Here is a 14,117-nt window from a genome sequence, read left to right as displayed (position 1 = left end):
ATTCCACCATCATCATCAACATACACATTCGTTCCATTCTTTCAAAACCCAACATCATTTTCCATTTTCACAAACCATTTATCCATGATTTTAGAACAAAACCTCATTTACTTTCAAAAATCAATTTTGAGTAAATAAATCCACCACTTTAACATATCTCAACCATTAACACATCCCCACAACCTTTCACAAGAACCCATTTGAAAACCCCTATTTTACATTTAAATTTCAAATCCTAGGTTTAACCCAAAATCCCCAAATCACTAGATTATTTCAATGAGCAAGTAACCAAGGTAAAAATCATACCAAAGGTTGAAGAAATCCGTACCTCAAAGCTAGAAGACAATAGAGAGAAAGAGTTAAAGTTTGGTGGAGGCGAAAATGATAACCTCATCGATTAGAACGAAGCCCTCGGCATGCTCTATCTTTTTCTCCAAGGAGCTATGGTGGAGAAATCAATGGATTTGGAGTATTTGGGACTTGAAATCAAGAACTAGAGAGAGAGAGAGAGAGAGTGAAGGACTTGGGATTTTGAAATGTTTAAGAGAGAGGAATGAAAAAGTGATCCAAAAGTCCCTTTTCCTAAACTGATATACACGCAGACTGCTCAAGTGACCAAAGCACCGCTCAAGCGACAGACACAATAAGTGACACTGCTTGAGTAACCAAAGTCACTGCTCGAGCGCATAATAACCCCCTCCTAGAAGTTTTGCAGATTAAAGAAGATTGCTTGAGCGCAAGAAAGACCGCTCGAGCGAAGAACACCCTACTCCTAGAAGTTTTGCAGACCTGGAAAAATACTAGGAGATCTCAAAGACTGCTTAAGCGTAAGAAAGATCGTTCGAGCAAACAAGCAAAAATCTGGACAATAACTCTTTTGAAAAACTAACTCCAAACCTGTTTCAAACACAATAACAACTCTCAAACAACCCAACTCACTAGAAACAAGATGCAAATGAAATGAGCAACAGTTACGGATGTGGATTCCTGAATTCAAAAACAAGAAATGGGTTAGGTTTAAACTAGAATCGTTATAAGTAGGCTTCCAAATATAAAGTTTTTCTTGACATCAGGTACATGATAAATATCACTAAGACTTAAGACTTTTCCAGGTGTGAACTCGAGATCCACCGTCCCTTTGCCTTTGATAATAGCAGTTAAAGAGTTGCCCATCTAGAGAACTATTCCATCACTCACTTGTTCATAAGTGGTGAAAAGGCTCTTGTCGTTGCAGACGTACCTCGTTGCTCCTGAGTCAATCCACTAGTTACCAGCATCTTTGAGCATGTTCACCTTGGATACAACAGCCACGAACTTGTTTTTGGCATTTGATGCTTCTGACTTCTTCTTGTATGACCGACATTCATGTGTTGAAGTGCCTTGGCTTGCCACAGTGCTAGCAAATGCCTTTCGGCTTCCTAGCATCTTTCTTAGGTTAGGGGTTGCGCTTACGTTTCCCTTTGTTGAACCTCTTGCCATCATCCACTATGTGGATCTTGGAAATTTGAGTCAATTGGTTATCTTTACTTTCAAGAAGTCTTGACTCTTCCTCAACTCGGAGGTGTTGAGCCAATTCCTCTAAATTAAGATCTTCCTTTTGTGTTTCAAGGTTATCTTAAAATCCTTCCAAGAAGATAGTAGTTTCTCTATTATAGATGAAACTATAATAGATTCATCCATGTTCATATTCTTTTGTGGGAACTGACATAGAATATGTTGGATCTCATGGAGTTGTTCCATAGTGGGCTTTGTATCAATCATAGTAAAATGCATAAAATTACCAACAAGAAATTTCTTACTAGTGACATCTTTGGTGAGATACTTTGACTGCAATATGTCTCAAAGTTGCTATACCGTTTCCAGATATTGATACACATCGAACATAGAGTCTGACAGTGCATTCAGAATGCGTCCTCGACAAATATAGTCTTCATTCTCCCATTTGGTTTTGGTATGAGTTTGCTCCTCCATCTCATCTTCTTGCTTCGCCAAATAGGGGGTAGTCAGCACATAAACCACTTTGAGAGTAGTGAACAGGAAGTGCATCTTCTTTTGACAGCGTCAAAAATTTCCTCCAAATCGGTCAAGCTTCATGAATCTTGAGTCATTTTCTGAATAGACATTGCCATATAGAAATATTGTCTTTAGATTGTTGGAACAATTCGTTTTGAATTCTTAAGTTGGTAATCTTCAGGTTTTCAAAACTTGACGATGATCTTGTCTATATAGAACAGAAAATTGATGCTTCAAGTCGCGTTACTTAGTCGTTTTCCTAAAGACAAAATTTGCACCCACCAAAAGATGTGCAGGGGGTTGCAGTAAATTCGCCTTCAAGATACAATGAAGGCTGATCTAAGGATCAAGTCTACCGATGTCTACACTGACGATAGTAGATCAGAATATTCTCGATATAATTGAGAAAATCATGACACAGATAATCAAGTTTACAAATTTTGATTACCAGTAAGAAAAGTAGAAACTTGCTTAAGAAACTCTTGATTGAAAACTCTAAATCACAAAGGGGAGAGAGAGAGAGAGAGAAAAAAAAAATTGCGAATGCTTTAAGATTTTTTTTTGGAATCATTGACATGGTTGATTTTGCAGCCTATTTATAGACCTTGATGCACCTGATCGAATGGTTATCTCCCTTGATCGCATCCGATCAGATCTGACCGTTGGATTGATGATCTATGGTGCAAATCCATCTCACACCGAGTAAATACCTTTGACTGATCACACCTAATCCCGATCGGGTGCCATATCAACCATACGATCGCATACTTTTCTAATCAAAATAATTAAGAAAGATGTTTTAATCTCAATTTATAACTAACCGAAATTGTAGTTTGATACTTTTCTATCTTTGTTTTTATTAAAAGTGAAATTAGCCTTGTTTGGGATTAAATATTTTAGTCAAAAATTAAAAAAAATATTATAAATTATCACATTATTCTCTTTATTATTTTTAATATATTTTTATAAAAAATCATAAAATTATTAAAATAATATTCTCTCGAATAAACTGGTCCCATATATAAAAGTACATTCATTGCATTTTTTAAATAATGCTATATGCACTAATTAGTATATCAATTAGTATACTAATAGATGACGTGACATAATTTTAGATATTTTGAGTATTTATAATTAATATAATAGGTGATGTCAATAATAATGTCATAACATATGTTGATACACTAATTAGTGCATGTAGCACCGTTTTCTTTTCAATCTCGTATTTCTCCCTAAAAATTTAACGGTGGTGTTACATATACCAATTAATATATTAATTAGTGTACCAACATATAATGGAGGTGTTTGGTGTAACTTATTGTAAGCTAAAAACTAATAATAAAAAAGTATAAAGCAAAACACTCCTTCCCCAACTTCTAAAATAATAAGCTTTTCTTAATTTATTTAAGTCATTTTTACCTAAAAATTTATAAATAGAAACTACACCAAACAATCTAACATAAATTCTCAAATTAAAATAATAATACATACAAAACACCCCCAAATACATTATATTATGATATCATCACTGACTCTACCCATTACACCAAAATGTACGCTCTCTCTCTCTCTCTCTCTCCGCCTCTCTCTGTTTCTTCTCTCCCATGGTTTCTTCTTACGATTTGAATTCGTTTCGTCTTCATTTCAATATTTGCTAGGTTTGTAACGATGCATTCATGTGCCCCTCGCGATTTCTGTTCTTCGCAATTTCTTCTTATGATCGATGCATTCAATTTCATTTGGAATTCTGTTCTTCGCGATTTCTTCAAAGGTACTCGATTTGTTCTTCTCGGTTTCATTTCATTTAGTTACAATTTCCAGTAGAGAATGGCTTTGTTCGCACTTTCAATTGAAGCCATATTTATATGCATTTTAACTTGTTGAGATTATGTTTCAATTCTTGATAATTTTGTTTTTCTATTGTGAATTCTGAGCAGCAATACCTTTTTAAGCACATGCATAAATTGTTAAATATATAGGTCAATGGTTATATATTCATAATCTTTGCTTTATGTTAGTGGATGTTGTCAATGTTCTTTACCCTAATTTATCTACTGCAGTTTTTTGATAAATGGGTCAGGATATTGCTCTTCTCATCCCCTGTGTTTTGTTTTATTATGTTTTGTTCAGGAGATTGCTCTTCTTAGTCAGTTTGAGCATGAGAACATAGTTCAATATTATGGCACAGGTAAGGTATTCTTACTTTTCATGTTATCTTGTGGTTGATGCTCTCTCAGTTTTTTCTATCTGTCTATGGTTTTGAGGGTTGTGGAGTGTTCGGAATAGTTGAAGTGAAACATAAAAGAATTTATTATGACATTATTTAAACACCTAGTACAAATATGAAAAGATTTGTTTTTATGTTTCTTGTCTTTCATTTATCATGGAATCTATATGAAAAGATCCTGCATTGAAAGAAAAAATTGATAGGTGAGCTTAATGAAAGGTTTTTAGAGTATCTGAACTTACACTCATGCTCATGCATCTATAATTGTAGAAATGTAGTTCAAAGCGAAGCCATTGTGCATACTCTGTTATGAATGTTAGCTATTTATTTTATAATGATTACATTTTGTATTTTCTTTCTTTACATCTATATGAAATTTGCAGTTTAATATCTTGAATTAAGATTGATTAGGTTTTGTTATTTACTATTTGCTACTAAGTGCATCTCCAATCATTAACCTCTTTTTGATAGTACTCAACCATCTTCAATCCTTTCATCAAATGTTCATTAATTTTATTTTATTTTATTTTATTTTATTTTTTGGATTTTTTTTTATTTTCTAGCTAAGGCTTTTTGCATGGATTTTACTGATTTTTTGGATTTTATTTTTATTTTTATTTGTGTGTGTATCTCTCACAACAGTCAGATTGTTGATTCTACTTTTTGTCTTTGTAATGAGAGGAGGTTTTTGCACGCAAGATGTTTGTGTAAAGGTCTGGACAGTTTTTGCCAAAAGGGTTCAATCAATTCCTACATACATGTTAGTGGATCAAGTAGTTGGAGCAGTTCTAGCAGTGACTCTAGTTCTTCTTCAATTTTGAAAGAATACATCACACAACTCTTTTTTTCCCTTTCCAATTTCTCAACTAGTTTGTTTTTCAATCAGTCAAATCTCCTTGCAAATACATGCTCGCTATCTTCCCCGTTACGTGGGAAGTGGGTGGAGCAAATCAGAAATTCCCACACTGCACGTCGAGAGTGATATAAAGAGGGATGACAGAATTACATAAATTTTAATTGATACAAAAATTTCCACACGCTGGACTCTTGCAATCAATATTGAGGAAATAGAAGTCTTAGAGTTTAAAGGTATTGTAGATGCTAGTAAAATCCTTTCTTTGTTCTTTGTCCACTCTTAGTTTTTAGACTTTTTTTTGTTAATGACTGAAATGCCATCTGTTCTTTCCAAAACATGCTTGGAGCCTCCTCAATTCTAGAGTAACCATTGCTAACAGTTTTTTCGTGCAAATACTTGGAAAAACCCTAAGTTCATTCTATTAAAATTTTATGATATATAATACTAGCTATTACTGTCTATGATAGAGGTTTTTAGAGCTCTAAAATTATATAATAAAAAAATTTACATGACTCACGAGATTTTTAATAACATGTAAACAAATGTTATCATACCCAATAAATTCACTAACTTTCTGCTCACCTCTCATGAAAACAAATTTATACCAAAAACTCCAACCTTACAATACATCTAAATTCATATAACTCATCTAGGGTAGGGAGAGGGGGAGACAGAGAGAAGAGAGCAAGAGTTAGAGAGGTGATAGAGGGGAAGAGACAAAGCCTGAGAGACTAGTGAGAAAGTCAGAGAGGAGTGAGAAAGAAAAGAGATTGTATGAGAGAGGGAGGGTGCAATGGAGAGAAGAATGAGAAGGTTCAGTGACCAAGTGAGGTGGAGACTTTCTTTTGAATCATTGAGAGAGGCATCTATTATTTATTTTTTTTATAACAACTGTTAGAAGTACGTTGATACTAATTTAGCTTGAAGCTTAGGAAGACAAAATTCCATTTATAGAGAGAGATGTGTGTATGTATATTTATGTATTGTTTCAATTCAATTTTCACACTAGCCTTCTTATATTACTAATAAATGGATATACTTGGTGAGAGGCCTTATTGAATTTCATGTTGTGTTCTCTTTCATTATTAGACATTTGGAAGACAATCAGCTTAGTGGAGAGTTACCCCATCACTTAACAAAGCTTGCATAAACTGTAAATTCCCATGGCCTGTGTTCGGTTAAAAGGAACTAATGACATATTGATAGTTAGTCTTAATGAGTGACTGTTTAACATTCAAGGGGTTAGGAGATTAAAGTTTTGAAGCAGGGAAGGTTTTATTTGAACTTTTTGAATTGATGATAGCAAACATTATTAATCAGTGTTACAAGCTACTATAATTTTAATTGGATTAATTGAACTGTTATGTTCGTTGAATTAGAGTTTTTCGAATGCTGGATTCTTGAGCAAAGTGATGGTTTCTTTTGGAGTTTCTTCACTTTCAAATAATTATTTCTGCACTATATTAGTCTATTACTAGTAGTCTTTCCAATGCAAAAAATTACGTAATGGCTCGGAAATCAAGAAGAACAGGTGAAGTGGAGATTTTAGGGTGCTGGAACTTAAACATTTTCACAAAAAAAAAAAAAAAAAAAAAAAAAGAAAGGAAGAAAGAAAATGGTGGAATGATTCTTAGTTAAATTGGCTTCAATTGAGTTAATATATGTTCGTTGTGGTATATTTAAGGGCTTGTTCACTAGTTATTCACATGCTGTGAAGCAAAAATCTGGAGAATTGTCTAAAAGTATCCAAAAAGTTTATTTGGACTTGCTTCACTAGTTATTCACCTAATGTGTTCTGCTTTTTGCATAAAGGCAGTTTCTATTTCTTAGTTTTCCTTTACTTTATGAATTTTTGTTTCACAAGCAAGTGTTTTGTTTGAATCCCAAGGTAGTTTTTTTGTTGTTCCAAAATTTGTTTATTTTGGATTTAGACATACATACCTTCTGTGTGTACTACATGTTTTGGATTTACACATACATACCTTCTTGCTAACAAGTGCATCTAATCTAAGGCAAGAAATAGACAAAAAAAAAAAAAAAAAAGAAGTGAAAATACAAGGCATTTTTCACTTTTTTCGAAACACTTTTCATTGTTTTCAAAACTTTTTAAAACCTTTTTACCTTTTCTAAAACACTTTTTGCTGACATTGGCTGGTTGTGTCTTGGACCAGGTACCAGTTTTGGTACTATTGGATCTGCCTGGACTTCTCTTTTTCTCAACTTACACGCTTCTTGCCCCCTTTTTTTGGGCAGAGATATGTCACTAGGCAAGTTAAAGTTCTATATTATTTTGTACCCCAAGTTGTGATCTATGATTCTAAGGCTAATCCCTCACTGAGTGTGGATTTGTGCTATCGATTGCAGTTTATCTATTTTATTTGGGCATGCTTTTGATTTTCTTTCATGCTTATCAATGGTCATGCAAGAAGTCTACCATAACTAATTTCCCAGTACAGCATTGAAACTGATATCAAGTTTAATGGTCCATATATATGGTTTTAATCCATGAGAAAGAAAATAGATTCATTTTATAAAACAAAAAATATATTGAATTTAAGTATTTGGTTTCGGCAATTGTTAATTGCTTTTGTTGTGTGTTTGCACTCAAATGTATGTGTGAGTTTTCATTGCTTTTTTATTCTGGCTGTCTAATGGTTCATGGACTTTTTTTGTGGGTTCTAACAACACATCTTATGATTTACCCTTTGTTGTTTAGGGCAAGAAAAGAAAAGATATGATCTGCATTGCACTTGTTGATGACACTCGTGATCAATCCAAGATTAGGATGAATAATGTTGTTATTACTCCATTCAAGGTACTCTCTCTCTCTCTCTCTCTCTCTCTCTCTCTCTCTCTTCTTTCTCTGTTTCTTCTCTGCCTTTGTTTCTTCTTCTTGTTTTTCGGTTTGAATCTGCTCCTAGAGTAATGTTAATTTCATTGTTGCTTATAGCATAGCTAAATGAGTTGGAGTTTGGGAATTTCTCTCTCTCTCTCTCTCTCTCTCTCTCTCTCTCATTCTTCTTTCTCTGTTTCTTCTCTGCCTTTGTTTCTTCTTCTTGTTTTTCAGTTTGAATCTGCTCCTAGAGTAATGTTAATTTCATTGTTGTTTATAGCATAGCTAAATGAGTTGGAGTTTGGGAATTTCCATCGTTTGTTAGGCTTTTGCAGTCCATGTCATATGTTGAAATGGCATCCACATCTGAAATCAAGGTTTCTATTGCCTTAATGATAAATCTGAACTTCCCATAACACTGAAGAGAATGCAAAGTTGCCACCTTATGAATAAAGAAAATGTAAGGTTGTCACCTTATGCACATGCCCCTCCGTGGACTTATCACATCCATTGCCCATTACTTGCTTAATTTGAGAGACATTACACATCGTGTTTCAATTAATTATTATTCAAATTCTCACTTTCATTTAAAATGTTACTATGATAATAGTCAATAAAAAAAATCTTTCAGTTTACCATGGAAGTTGTAGAGAATGATTTTTTGTGTGGTATATGAAAGACCTTATTTGATAGAAATTACCTATCAATAAACAAAAAAAGGGATTATTGGGTGATAATCTTTTAAGGATAGGAGTGAGAATTTATTGATTGGTTAATTATGATCTATTGATTTGGTGAACTTGTGCCCCTCTTTGGTTTTGAACTTGTGAAAAGAGAAAATAGAATTATTTGGTGATTACTCTCTTAAGGATAATAGCGAGAGAATGTGTTGATTGATTAACTATGATCCCCATTTGTCGCCAACATTGGTTACTTGTTTTAAGATGTAGATATACATATATGACAACTAGGCACCTAATTTTTGTGTTTTTTTTTTTTTGGACCGACAACCTACTGAATTTTTATTTTTTATTTTAATAATAGGATCAGGTGAGTTATTTATTTATTTGAGTCTTTACAGCGACATCTCTGCTCTACTCTTGTTCCCTGTGGGAGCTCAGTGACTTAAGGTAGTCAATTTGGTCCACAGAGCGGGTTGCCCTTCTTGCTGTCTCTTGATATTCTGAAATTATATTTGTCTCCGATGGGCCTATTGCATCTATTTTGGACTTGACACTGAAAACATCTATGATAAATTCTACCTCTTATGCTTTCTGCTGGAGTAAAGGCTTGGAAGCAAAAGATCATGTAATTCATATTGTCCATGAAAATTGCTAATTGAAATTCAATTTACACCAAAGAAGTGAAGAGTTAGTCAAAACTGTATTTTACTATTTCATAACTTAATCTCAATGACATATGTCTGGCTTGGAATGTAAAAAAATTAAAGGAAAGTAAGTTACACATATACTTTGGTGTGGGTACCCACTAGCTTGTCCATGAAAATTGCTAATTGAAATTCAATTTACACCAAAGAAGTGAATAGTTAGTCAAAACTGTATTTTACTATTTCATAACTTAATCTCAATGACATATGTCTGGCTTGGAATGTAAAAAAATTAAAGGAATGTAAGTTACACGTATACTTTGGTGTGGGTACCCACTAGCTTGTCAATGAGTATGATAAGCAGAAATTGAATTTTCTTCTTATTAATTCACAGCTGACAAGAATGCTTGGATGAGGAAACAATGAAACTATCAGAGGCAATCAAAGCTAAGCTAAAGACTTACGTGTCTTGACTTTTCTCATTTCCTTATTAGTGGTTTAAATATTAAATGGTAAATTTGTTTCCTGATGGACATCCTTTATGACCTTGAATGTTAATTTATGTTAGAAACCAGTTCAGAGCACTTAGTTTTTCAAGGCTTGAGGTGAAACAAATTTACGAAGCCAGTGATTGTAATTGTATTGGTTCTCTCATTTTATTTGCACAAGCCTGATTTTTTTTCTCTCCCAATCATTCAAATGCAAACAAGAATATGGCTTGGAGAAGTCCTGCATAAGCAATTGCATGACCAGCTGACAATTTCTGATTTACTTGCCGATGGGGAACTGCTGTATGTTTTTTTCTCTTATGTATTGTGACACGGCATATATATTAGATACTAGATGTGCATGCTTCCATCTCTTATAGTGTCTGTGCATTGTCAGCTATCCTATAGGATAAAACAATGTTCCTTTTCTTGACACATGTTACTATATTTAGGAGAAGCATATTACCTAATGTCCTGCCTTTTCTTGGTATTAGTACTTCTTGTTCACACTTCTTTTCGTAATTCTTCGTGTTTTTTTCTTTTTGGTTTGTGTGTGAGATTGTGGTGTGCTTCCATAACAAAAATGCTTTCCAAATTGCCTTGGTTATGTCATGAAAGTGAATATAGGGAAAAGTTCAACCATCTACCTCTTAGGATAAAACTTCGTAAGTATTGGTATTTTGGTTTTAATAGGAAAGCATCAGAATTTAGTTTCAATATGAATTAGATAATCTAAATTATGAATTATGTTCAAGATCAATATGACAAATAATATTGCCTTGATTTGTATGCTCACACAGATATGAACACCAGCACACATTTTATACTAGCTCTCTTAGTGTGTGTGTGTGTGTGTGTGTGTGTGTGTGTGTGTGTTTGTGTGACTAACGCAGATTCTCTGTCGCATGTGCAGTGTAGTTTCGACTACATATTGTGTTGAGTTTGTTCTAGTGGAATCTGTTAATGTTGAAAGGCTTTTTGTGCTTATTCTTGCCTTGTTTTCTTTGTACATATATTCCAACATGACAGTGAAATCACCACTGAAGGGCGACGAATGACAAAACTTGACCAAGCGGATTGTTGACAAAGCTGCTTTTTCCTGAATGTGAGTTTTTGAATATATTGATTATGTTGATGATGATCTGTTTTTGTGGTTTTGTTGTGAATTGGGTTTGTTTGTGAAACAGAGGGTTGGGTTGTTTCTTTGCAAGGCACCTACTTGTGTTTAAAATCTTCTAGGATCTTGTACTTTATGTTCTTTCTTGGGCATCTCTTGAACCCACACTTCTAAAAAATTGCATTATGTTTAAGATTTTGAAATCTTAAAAGTTTTGAAGTTTTATGTCAATATATCTTATTGACTACATGTTTAGTTGCTGATGAATAGTCACAAGTCACTGATTAGGTTGTGGTTTGAGACTTATCGATGTTTCTTGAGTCCCCTTGATCCAGTGCAGAAGTTTTTTAACATTTTTAGCATTTGAAGGAACTAGTAAATGGTTGTCTGTTTTCTCTTGTATTTTGCCGTCTTTCAGAATAGCGTTGTCAACATGGCCCTGCCTTGTGGAAGTGATAGCGATGAATTTCTTTTTGATGGCCTTGATGATGATTCTTCCCATAGAGGGGCTTCCAGATTTTGGAGGAGCCACTTCTAGTTATTTGATTTTTCAGATTTTTGTAGGTTTTCTTTGGAATATTTTACTATATTTGTATCTATATTTTGCCTTATGCTTCAAATTGCACGTTGGGTTGTGATAAATTTGTCTTAGTTTGGTAATAAAATTAAGGTCCGTGCCTTGAGCTCATTGTACTTATCTCTATTTTGGTTATAAAATTTCTTGCTGAATAGTGAGAAAATGTGTTGAGAAAAACATCTCAGCTTTTCAAAAAAGTTATATCTTTTTCTTAAATAGATCACAATTTTTATGAAAAAACTGAGATTATAACTTGACAAATGGTCACAATTGAGATCTTATTGCTACTATCATTCACATTTTTAACATTGTGATGGAAAAATTGAACAATCACGCATTCATCCATCACAAAGGAAAAAAAAAGATTGAAGGTTAGCTGTGACCTTTAATTAATTTTGTAGTAGTGTCGGCGCCATGAAAAAATTTATATTATTAGTTTCTCTTGGAAAGCTCTATGATGTGCACTTCTTACGGGTGTATAAATTGATGTAATTTTACTAAAAAATTTATAATATCAATTATAAAATGTGTAACCTTGTAACAAATTGACGTAACAAAAATTATCGTAATTAAGTCATAAACTTTTGTTATATGAACTATAAAATTTGGAATATTTTGTTACGTTAATTTGTAATATGGTTAAGCATTTTATAGTTGATATTATGAAATTTTATAGTAAAATTATATCAATTTGTGATGGAATGCATATGGTATGCATCCGTAAATACACTTTTCCATTTCTCTTTCAATGACATGGCACAATTTAAAATTTACGAAAAAGAAACCCGTGCACCCCTTTACGGGTGCATGCCATATGTACTCTATTACGAATTAGTGTAATTTTATCACAAAATACGTAATTTTGTCATAAGTTGGCATAATAAAAAATATCGTAACTAAGTCACAAACTTCGATTATATGAATCACAAAATTTTAAATATTTTATTAGATTAATTTGTGAGAAACTTTCGTATTTTGTGATTGATATTATAAAATTTTATAATAAAATTACTCTAATTGTGATAGGATGCATATGGTCAGCAGCCATAGGCTTGGATTTGGGGTGGTTGTTGTGTTGGTGCGCAGCCGCCACTATTGTGCTGCTAAATGGGTCTATTTTGAGATCTATTTTGATAATTTAAACCGTTCATATTTTAGAGTACATCGAGTGGAGCACACTTAAAAAAAATTAAGTTAATCAGATATCGTTAACCCTTTCATCTACTCACATTTGTATTCATTTTAATACTTTAAATCACAATTGTCATTTATTTTTGTAGATACAAATATGAGTGAATAAAAGAATTAATAATATCCGATTACCTTAATTTTTTGTAACTATATTATACCCAATATAGTATAAAATATGAATAATTTAAATTACCCATTAGGCTGTACCGGCTGCTGTGCACAGCAGCCGCCCTATATCCCATAGGCTTTCCTTTACGAAAATAACAAAAATTGATTCCGACGGCCGAGTAGATTACTCCAAAGTCGGATTGATTAGAAGGTGGTTTCACTCTGCTGCTTTTAGTTTTCGTTGTATGAGATTCTCAGCATAGTAAAAGTAAAGTCGTGAGCTTTTGTTTTCTCTTTAATTACTTTTGGCTTTGCAATGCTGCTTTCGACATATGGATCCAAAATCAAGATGTCACTTGCTCCTTATGCTTCTTCACTCGGATAGATCTTTCTTCATTTTTCTTTTGGTTCGACACTACCAACCCATTTCAAGATTCTCTGCTCAATCACCAGATTTCCTGCAAAAATCCCAATTTGTTGGCTTCTTGTCGTCCCAGAACACTCACCGTCTTTTCCTTAGAAACCAATTGTTTCTTTCATTTTTATTCTTAATGCTAAATATACCTGGTTCTTGATGTTTGAGACTCGTATCTCTCTAATAGCCTGTGGACAAATTCAACTTTGGCTTCCACAAGTCTTTCTGATTTAGGTCCCAATATCTAATCCTCTTTTAGACCACTGAAATTGAGATAGAAGCACCTGAAAGCAGTAAATAAACTCTGTATGAGAGAGAGTAATGACTGAAAATTATTCTGTCATGACGAAACTGAAGTATCTAATAAAGAGTGAGGACAAATTGATGGCAGATGAAGAGAGGGATGAAATCGAATCTTTTTACAATCGGCTTAGATTCCTAGGAGCTATTCTCAAGGATATGGAGGAGAAACACCATGAGGAGAATGATGAAGGAGAAAACCTGGCTATGCAAATTAGCTATGCGACCTACAAGACAGGAGAATTCCTCAGCTTTTTTGTTTCCGAAGTTGCAAAGCAGAGGGACAGCAACAACAATGGAACAGATTAAGCCCATCGAGCCTCACAAATATCCTGGAACAGATTAAGCCCATCGAGCTAAAAGCGATGCAGTTTTATGACAAGACATATCAGATCCAACTCTTACAAGATGAAAAGTCCTTCGACGAAGTCCCGTCAATGTCAATTGGGAACAGAACCATGGTGGAGGAAGAAATTATGGTGGGCTTTGATGATGAGGCGTTGACTATAAAAGAGCGACTTGCTGGACGGCAGAAGCAGGTGTGGATTGTTGGGATGCCTGGACTTAGTAAGACAACTTTAGCCAAAAAACTATACAATGATCCTTACATCACACTACTTTCATATTCGCGCATGGATCTATGCTTCTCATTTACCCACAAAAAC

The 14,117-nt window shown here is 33.8% G+C and overlaps 1 long non-coding RNA gene across 4 annotated transcripts; it reads left to right on the top strand.

Annotated features, from left to right (window-relative positions):
- The first annotated feature begins 3,567 nt into the window (after positions 1-3,567).
- On the top strand, positions 3,568-11,414 carry LOC145803095 (uncharacterized). 4 transcript variants are annotated; one of them, XR_014345199.1, is made up of 6 exons: positions 3,568-3,784; positions 4,144-4,206; positions 7,813-7,911; positions 9,651-9,768; positions 10,774-10,849; positions 11,280-11,414. It is a non-coding gene; the product is annotated as an uncharacterized LOC145803095 (long non-coding RNA). The 4 variants fall into 4 exon arrangements; XR_014345198.1 differs by having other exon boundaries at positions 9,651-10,047; XR_014345200.1 differs by having other exon boundaries at positions 4,144-4,201; positions 9,651-10,849.
- Positions 11,415-14,117: the final 2,703 nt, after the last annotated feature.

Source organism: Camellia sinensis, chromosome 11, assembly GCF_055761805.1.
Source record: "Camellia sinensis isolate YWXY chromosome 11, ASM5576180v1, whole genome shotgun sequence".
NCBI lineage: Eukaryota > Viridiplantae > Streptophyta > Magnoliopsida > Ericales > Theaceae > Camellia > Camellia sinensis.
This window is presented reverse-complemented; position numbering and strand designations above follow the sequence as displayed.